Source organism: Mus caroli, chromosome 11 (genome assembly GCF_900094665.2).
Source record: "Mus caroli chromosome 11, CAROLI_EIJ_v1.1, whole genome shotgun sequence".
In the NCBI taxonomy this organism is placed as follows: Eukaryota; Metazoa; Chordata; class Mammalia; order Rodentia; family Muridae; genus Mus; species Mus caroli.
The window spans coordinates 108,582,180-108,590,164 of record NC_034580.1 but is presented as its reverse complement, the minus strand read 5'-3'; the positions used below and the strand labels follow the sequence as shown (position 1 = coordinate 108,590,164).

General features: G+C 43.9%; 1 long non-coding RNA gene across 1 annotated transcript; it reads left to right on the top strand.

The window, feature by feature from the left end:
- The first annotated feature begins 3,687 nt into the window (after positions 1–3,687).
- Positions 3,688–4,760, top strand: LOC115032489. The gene is made up of 3 exons (XR_003838159.1): positions 3,688–3,764; positions 4,059–4,103; positions 4,580–4,760. It is a non-coding gene; the product is annotated as an uncharacterized LOC115032489 (long non-coding RNA).
- Positions 4,761–7,985: the final 3,225 nt, after the last annotated feature.

Genomic DNA, 7,985 nt, shown 5'->3' with positions numbered 1-7,985 from the left:
GCTGAGATGGCTCAGTGGGTAAGAGCACCCGACTGCTCTTCCGAAGGTCCGGAGTTCAAATCCCAGCAACCACATGGTGGCTCACAACCATCCGTAACGAGATCTGACTCCCTCTTCTGGAGTGTCTGAAGACAGCTACAGTGTACTTACATAGAATAAATAAATAAATCTTTAAAAAAAAAAGCACACTCCAACTGATCCTACCTCTCAGAATCAGTAAGCTATGTTTTCTGTTCAGCCCTCTTCAAGAAAAGGACTGTTGAATGCAAATACTGGCTACAGTTAGATCCTGACGAGGTTACTTCAGGGACACTCTGGGGGAAATAGAGAAGATATTTGCTCTACCTGAAATTGAAAAACCGGAATTTCACTAGTTAAAGCTCTGGTTGACAAGTAGGGATGGTTTTACTCTATCCATCTTGAGATCTGACACTTTTTTTGATGTCTCTTTATCAGAATTCTGAATTCATCCAAATGATTAGGGTGTTCAGCCAACCTTGGAAAGTTTCCAAGTCTCTAGGCATTTATTTCAGGCTCTTAGTTGTCATGGTGTTGCCCCTTATGAATCTTTCCTGGAGGAAGCTTTCTGACGCATGTCTGGCTATATCTTTCTCCAGATGGCAGAGGATGCTAGAGTGAAACTTACCAAGAGGTTCTGCTGTTAAAGTCATAGCCCTTGTCTTACTCATCTTCCCTGTTGGGTTTATTCATTCTATTTATTTCGCTCGCCAGGAGTTGCTCACATGGGTCTGGCTACATTCTAGAACGGTTCTTCCTCACATCCATTCAGCGCCTCCATTCAGCCCCAAGTGGATCTTAACAACTCTGTCCCCAGTACCAAGTAATACTCCTTCCATTTTTGTCTGGGATACAAGTCAGAGTTGACAACATGGTACACAGGTCTTTGTTCTGTGCACCAGCTCCTGATCTTAACTGTCAGAAATGTATTGGAAGAGAGTGGTGCAGAATTTCGGAGCCATTAATACCATAGCTATTGTATGTTGCCCAGAGACCCCTGACCTTCATACCTTGTTGTCCTATGTTCCTCCCAAGAACCAACTTTCAGCTATTGCCCTCTACAGCAGTTTTTTTTTAAATCAGTATGCTGTAAGAGTTAATGCCTTTGTCTTCACCTGGAAGAGCCAACAATATACCTATAACAGCATACTGAAGATATGCCGATTTTCTCTCGAATCCTTTGGAATGACAACTCATGTCTCACCTGTTGTGTGAATCCTTACTTCAGAACATGTTTGATCTGTTTCCTTGTCCCCCAACTTAAGAGGTGTGTGCTGCCAACCACAGTGGCTCACCATGTAGTCTATCCTCTAGAGATCATGAGGTCTCAAAGTAAAAATGTCAATAAGAACCTTGATCAAATTTTTGCACCCTGTCTTTGTAAACAGCGACCTGACTCACAGTACTTCCTGTGTTCAAGCCAATTTAGCGTCTCCTCTTCTCCACAGTACGAGACAGTTCTGTGAATTTTGAACATGTATAGATTGCTGACAGAACTGATGGCTCAAATTTTATTTGATGTTTCATCTGTTTTCTAATTTAGAGAAAGTTCCTTTCTCATTTTGTTTGAGTGGTCCTTTGCTGGAAAACTTCAAGAATGAGCTCTTTTTTTCCATTTCCCTCTGTCAGCCTTTGCTGACCCCTTGACTTTTCTGTCTTTAACCCCTTTCTGCTGGTCACCTGCATGGCTGTGAGATCTCTTTACTAAATCTCCTTGACTGGTATAGATAAACTTACTGATTGTAGAAACCATCTGTCGCCTCTTACATACAAATTCTTTCTTGAAGAATAATGACTTAATTGCTATTCCTATAACCTCACTTAACCCAGCTCCCCGCTTACATAATCTATAATAAGACTTTAGGTACATACCTGCTGAATTTATCCATACCTCATTATATTTAGTTCATTTTTTTCCTTAGCCAATCCAGTAAATGCATCCTGGCTTTAAGGCAACAATCTTACAACATAAAAGGCTGTAAGAATGAGAGCAAACCACATTGCCAAGCATCTTTCTGTCCATCCGCCTTTTAGCTCCATTAAATTCTTATGAGAAGCTTGCTACAGTAGGAATGGCCCATTCTACCTGCGATGCTTAGCTTTAATTCTGGATTTGACACAACCTAGAATCATCTGGGTAGAATCTCAGTGAGGGCTGGTCCTCATGGCACGGAGAATTGTCTTGGTTTGAGTAATCGACTGGAAGATCCTGAGGTCTGTAAGAATGGAGAACTCAAGCTGAACTCATGCATGAAAGCAAGAGAGCAAGGATGTAGTCCTTTCTCTTAGCTCTTGACTGTGGATATGTTGGGACTAAGTTGTTCAAGTTCCTATTTTGACTGCTCTACAGTGATAGAATGAAACATAGACTTGTGAGATGAAACAAGCCCCTTCTCCCCTATGTTACATTTTGTCAGGGTATTTTGCTATAGAAACAGAAATAAAACTAGAATAATATCAACCCCCATGTATAGTACAGCAGGATCCCTCTAATCCTTTCATCTTTGGGCATCTCTTCAACACTGCCTGCCTGTTAGGCTAATTTTACCCTACTCCTCCAGACTTTCCCTGATATTCACACTTGATTTCACAGGGTCTCCCCAAAAGACTGACCCAAAAAAGCCTCAAACTTCTAGAATATGTCTGACTAATATAAGTTCTCTCTGATCACATCTTAAAGCCATGGCAAGTGGTGGAACTGAGGTGGGACAATTTTGCTTCAACCCATTATTAGAGCTGTTGGATGATAGAGTCTGTTTAAAAGGAGGGAACTTCCCCACATGCTGAGCCTCCTAGAATAGGCTTCTGTAGCTGAGAAGACCTAAATGCAGAATGGAGCCTGGTAGCATGGGTGGGAGACACACGTGTACTCTGTGTTCCTGGAAGAACCACAAACTAAACTTTGCAGCCCTTGTCCAGCATGTTCCCATCTCAACTGCCAAGACAAACAGACTCCACAAAGTCTTATTTTGCTACCTGGCCCTGATCAATGAGCTGTGAGCTGCAGTCAGCCAATCAGGACTGAGTATTTCCCACAGGTTAATACTCCTCATTTTCCTAAGTGCACTGGAATGAGTGCGATCCTGGGCAGGGACTTTCTGTGTATAGGACAGCCCTTCTCTTTGCTCTGTGGAGGGCTCTTTATTTTGTACCTAAGGTTGTATTTTTCTACTTTGCAAACATTTTTCTTTTTACCCCTCCCTCTTCTGTGCAAATTCCTTCCTGAGAAATTTTGAACGTGCACATGTCACACACACACACACACACAGACACACATACACACACACACACACACACACACACACACACACACACACACACACACACACAAAGTTAGCGGGTAGACTGCTTGCCTAGTACGCATGAGGGCATACATTCTATTCCCAGGACCATATAAACAGGATAAGATGGAGGTGGGAAGCTCAGACATTCAAAGTCATCCATTCTTGATTACATAACCAGGTGGTGTCCTGCCTAGGCGTCAAAAAATCCGGTCTCAACAACAACAACAACAATAAGCAAACAAACAACAAATCAAACACCTCAAACAAACCAAGAGGCCTCCCTGTACAAAGACATGCACACACATACACACTCCCATACCTTCTTGCACAGCCTAACTACAACTATATTAGTATTAGCTAAATTGTTTCCATCCTTTCCATTTCCAGATGGTTTCATTTCTTAGATGGTATCAGTGACAAAAACAGAAGTGTCGAAAAGTGATCGCTCCCAGTTACCTGAAGGTAGGTTTCTAGATGGCTGACTGGTTTTTCAAGGGCACTCAAGAAGGGATGCTATTGGGAGCCGTGGGAGTTTGAATTAGAAAGTCTTCCATTGGCTCATTCGAGCACATGGTCCCCAGTTAGTGGTGCTACTTGGGGGTAGGGTATGGAACCTTTAAGGGGTGGAGCCTTGCTGGAGGAAACACATCAAGGTGAGTGGGCTTTGAGTATTCATTCTCTCATCTGGAGGAGGTGGAGCCTTGCTGGAGGAAATACATCATGGTGGGCGGGCTTTGAGTATCCTCTCATCTTTAGAAGGTGGAGCCTTGCTGGAGGAAACACGTCACAGTGGGCGGGTCTGTAAGTACTCATTCTCTCACACCTTATTTAAGTCCAGTTCTTGTTCTCTGCTGTGAGTTTGGAGTTTTTCTCTCTGCCTGTAACTATCCCTCTTTCGCCATTATGGCTTCTCCTCTGCAACCATAAGCCAGATAAAGTCTTTCTTCTATAAGATGCCTTTGACATGTACCCAGGTACATGCTTAGGCTAAAATGCTGTGCTCCTTAGGCAAAAATGGCTAGACAGTGAGTTCCAGGGGCCCTCCTCACTCTGTCCCCTCTTGTTCGGATTATAGGCATGTACCACCATGCCTAGATTTTACTTATTTATTTCCTTCGTATCTTGTATATGTGTGATGTATATGTATACACATTCATGTGTAAGTGTAGGTATACTCATGTCACAGCATACATGTGGAGGTCAGGGACAACCTCAGAGACATATCTTACCTTCCACTTTGTTTGAGTCAAAGTCTCTTATTTTTTTTTCTCCTACAGGTAAATACAGATTCCACAAAATTTCCTGTCTCTGCCTCTCATCCTACCATAGGAACACTCTAATTATTGATGTATGCCACTGTACCTTACTTTATGTAAGCTCTAAGAATCTGAGCCCAGGTCATCATGCTAATACAGCTAACATCTACCCACTGAGCATCTCTCCAGCCCCACGAATGGCTTTTCCTGTGGTTCTGAGGATCTGAACTTGGATCTATAGGTTTGTGTGGCTATAGATTTGCCCCCTGAGCTATTTTCTAAGCCTGACTTTCTGTAATGTCACATGGGTAAGAATAATAAGTTGTCAGTTCACTGGAGAGGGAAAGAAGGGAGGAGGCGGCTTAGGGAGCTGTGTCACTAGATAAACACGAGGGGCAAAGTAGTTCTCAGTTCTGTCGGTCACAGCTCCTCACCCAGCTAGAAGTTAGAAGTTAGGAGATGGCTGTGTCAGTGAAGGACCTGCCTGCAAGCATGAAGACTTTAAGTTCAATCTCTTCTACCTATGTACAAACTGGCTTGACTTGTGCACCTGTGTCTCAGTGCTTTGGAAGCAGAGGCAGTCAGATCCTTGAGGCTTGTTAGCCAAACTTTGTCTTATAAACTAAGGGGAAGGATTGAAGAATATTCTCAGAGTTGACCTCTGCTCTCCACATGCACTGATGCACACGAGTGTATACTCATGAATACATGTACATGCATGAATATGTACACATGCAAGCCAACACTGATACACAGACACAGACACAGACACACACACACACACACACATACACACACACACACACACACACACAGACACACACACACTTGTGCACCTCAAGATGCATCAAAGTCAGGACCTGCCCAGAGGAGAGAAGGGCCTGAGTCTCAGTGATTCCCCAGGATAGCCCTTCCTGCATGTAACCCCGCTGATCTCCTATGGAAGCACAGCAGGCTGGACCTTCTGCAGACCTGTTGCCTTGCTATGGGCTGGGGATGAAGTAATCCATGGTAGTGCTGGACTTGGAACTCTGAGCTGGTCACAGGAAAGATGGTTTTCATTTCAGTTAGCTGAGTCATCTGGACTGCTGTGGCCCTAATTGCTCACTGTAAGAAGCTGCATTTGGAAGAGATAAATTTACTTTTGTAGTTTAGGAACGGGGTCAAGCGGGTCACTCTCGGGGCCTGGCCAACACCAGACAGGCTGCTGATGGAGATGCTAAGTGCGTATGACAGGTCAGAACACCAGGCTTCCAGGTTGCTCCAGGGACACACTTCCTGGCAATCACTTCTCATTTAAACCTTTCTCCTGGCAGCCCAGCCAAGACAGCAAGGCATCTATAACATCCGCCTGAGGAGGCGAAAAGACATCCAGAAGTTATCGCCCCCTCCCCGCCCCCCCATCCTAGTCTGGTGATAAGAGAGTGACTTCTCAGGGACAAGGCAGTGCGTGAGATACTGGGCCAGGGGAGGATTGAGGGAGTCCAACCACTATTCTGTTTTGAGGTTGGGCATTTGTAGTGAGGGAGATGAGAACATTGTAAGGTTAGGAGGACACGTGCATACACACACACACACACACACACACAATTGACTAGGGACAGGGTGAAAAAAAATCTAATTGAGTCTGGAGAGAGGAGCACTTTCTCTACAGGCATGAGGAGCTGAGGTCAAGTAGCCAGCTGATACTTAAGTGCCTATAAGCATGTGTGTGCATGTGTGTGCATGTGTGTACATGTGTGTGCATGTGTGTGTGTGTGTGCACGCGCGCGTGAGTGTGCTTGTGTGCATGGTGCATATGTATATGAGGTATGTATATGTAGTATACGTGTGTATGGTATATGTGTGTGCATATGAGTGCATGAGAGAATGTGTGTGTTCATGGTGTGTGGTGTGTGTGAATGTGAGTGAGTTAGAGAATGCTAGTCTAGTTTCAAATTTTGTGAGAGACCCTGTCTCAAGAGAATAAGAAGAGAGTGACAGAGTAGCCAACATCATCACCTGACCTCTATGAGTGCATGTGGGTGTGCACATCTGCATATAGGCATGTGCGTATCCACATACATAATACACAGAGAGAGAGAGAGAGAGAGAGAGAGAGAGAGAGAGAGAGAGAGAGAGAGAGAGAGAGAGAGAGAGAGAGAGAGAGTTGGGGGAGGGAGGAAGGGGACGAGAGATGGAGGGAGGGACAGAGAGATGGAGAGAGCAAGAGAGCGAGGCACAGTGGCACAGAGCACTTTTGATCAACATAAGCCAAGAAGGGAGGAGAGATAACGTGATATGGAAACTCACGTTACACAGTTCTCAAGCCCCTCTCCTCAGACGGCTGTAGCTCCTGCCCTATGGTGTGCTGGTTCCTCTACCTAATGAGTTTACATGTGTGAAAAAAGGAGAATTGGTTTTCTTTTGATTTTTTTTTAAAGCGTGTGAAATCAGTTCACTTAATCACAGATGAAGTCAGCAGTGCTCATAGAGTACAGGAAGGGAGTGAAGGGAAAGCCCAAGGGAAGGATTAGAGCCACACAGGAAATCTGAAGGTGTAATTGGGAAAGAGAGACTATGCAACTTAATAGTTAGGACCTTGAATCCACGGAGAAACTTGCCACAAATAGTCCTATTTTTGTTTTGACCAAGTTATTTTTTCTTCACTTAGAATGCATGTGAATCGGCTCCACACACCCTTCCTGCGCACTTTAACTGGGATCAGCTTCTGTGGACAATGCTTTGGTTATATTTGAATAAAGTCCACTGTGGTCGAGGGTCCCCAGGCCCTGCACTTAGCTGTAACACACATTAGACATTGTTTTGTTTCAGATCGATGTTAGGCTTAGCAGAATGTACTGAATCTTCCCATGGTACCCTTATCCCTACATATGCAGGCCCCCCACTTCTGTGACCCCCAAAGGGTGATGCATTTCTTGCTATTGATGAGCCACAGGTGTCAGGTATAATCCCCCAGATTCTAAAGTTTTACATCAAGGGTCAATCTTGCTGTTGTGGATTCTACAGGTCCAGATAAACCATGAACAGGCCTCCTCTACCATCCCATACAGAGTAGACACACTGCCTTGGAAGCTCTCTCAGTACCTCTTATACAGTCTCCTACCTGGCAACTCGTGGCAGCCACTAATTTTACCTTTTCACTGTCCTTTTGTCTTTTCCAGAACGGTATGCAGATATCTTAGTAATATGCATTTAAAACATTTTATCATATCTATCTATCTATCTATCTATCTATCTATCTATCTATCTATCTATCTATCTATCTATCTATCTATCTATCTCTATCATCCATCATCCATCTATCTATCTATCTATCTATCTATCTATCTATCTATCTATCTATCTATCTACTTATTTACCTACCTACCTACCTACCTACCTACCTATCTATCTGTGTGTGTGTGTGTGTGTGTGTGTGTGTGTG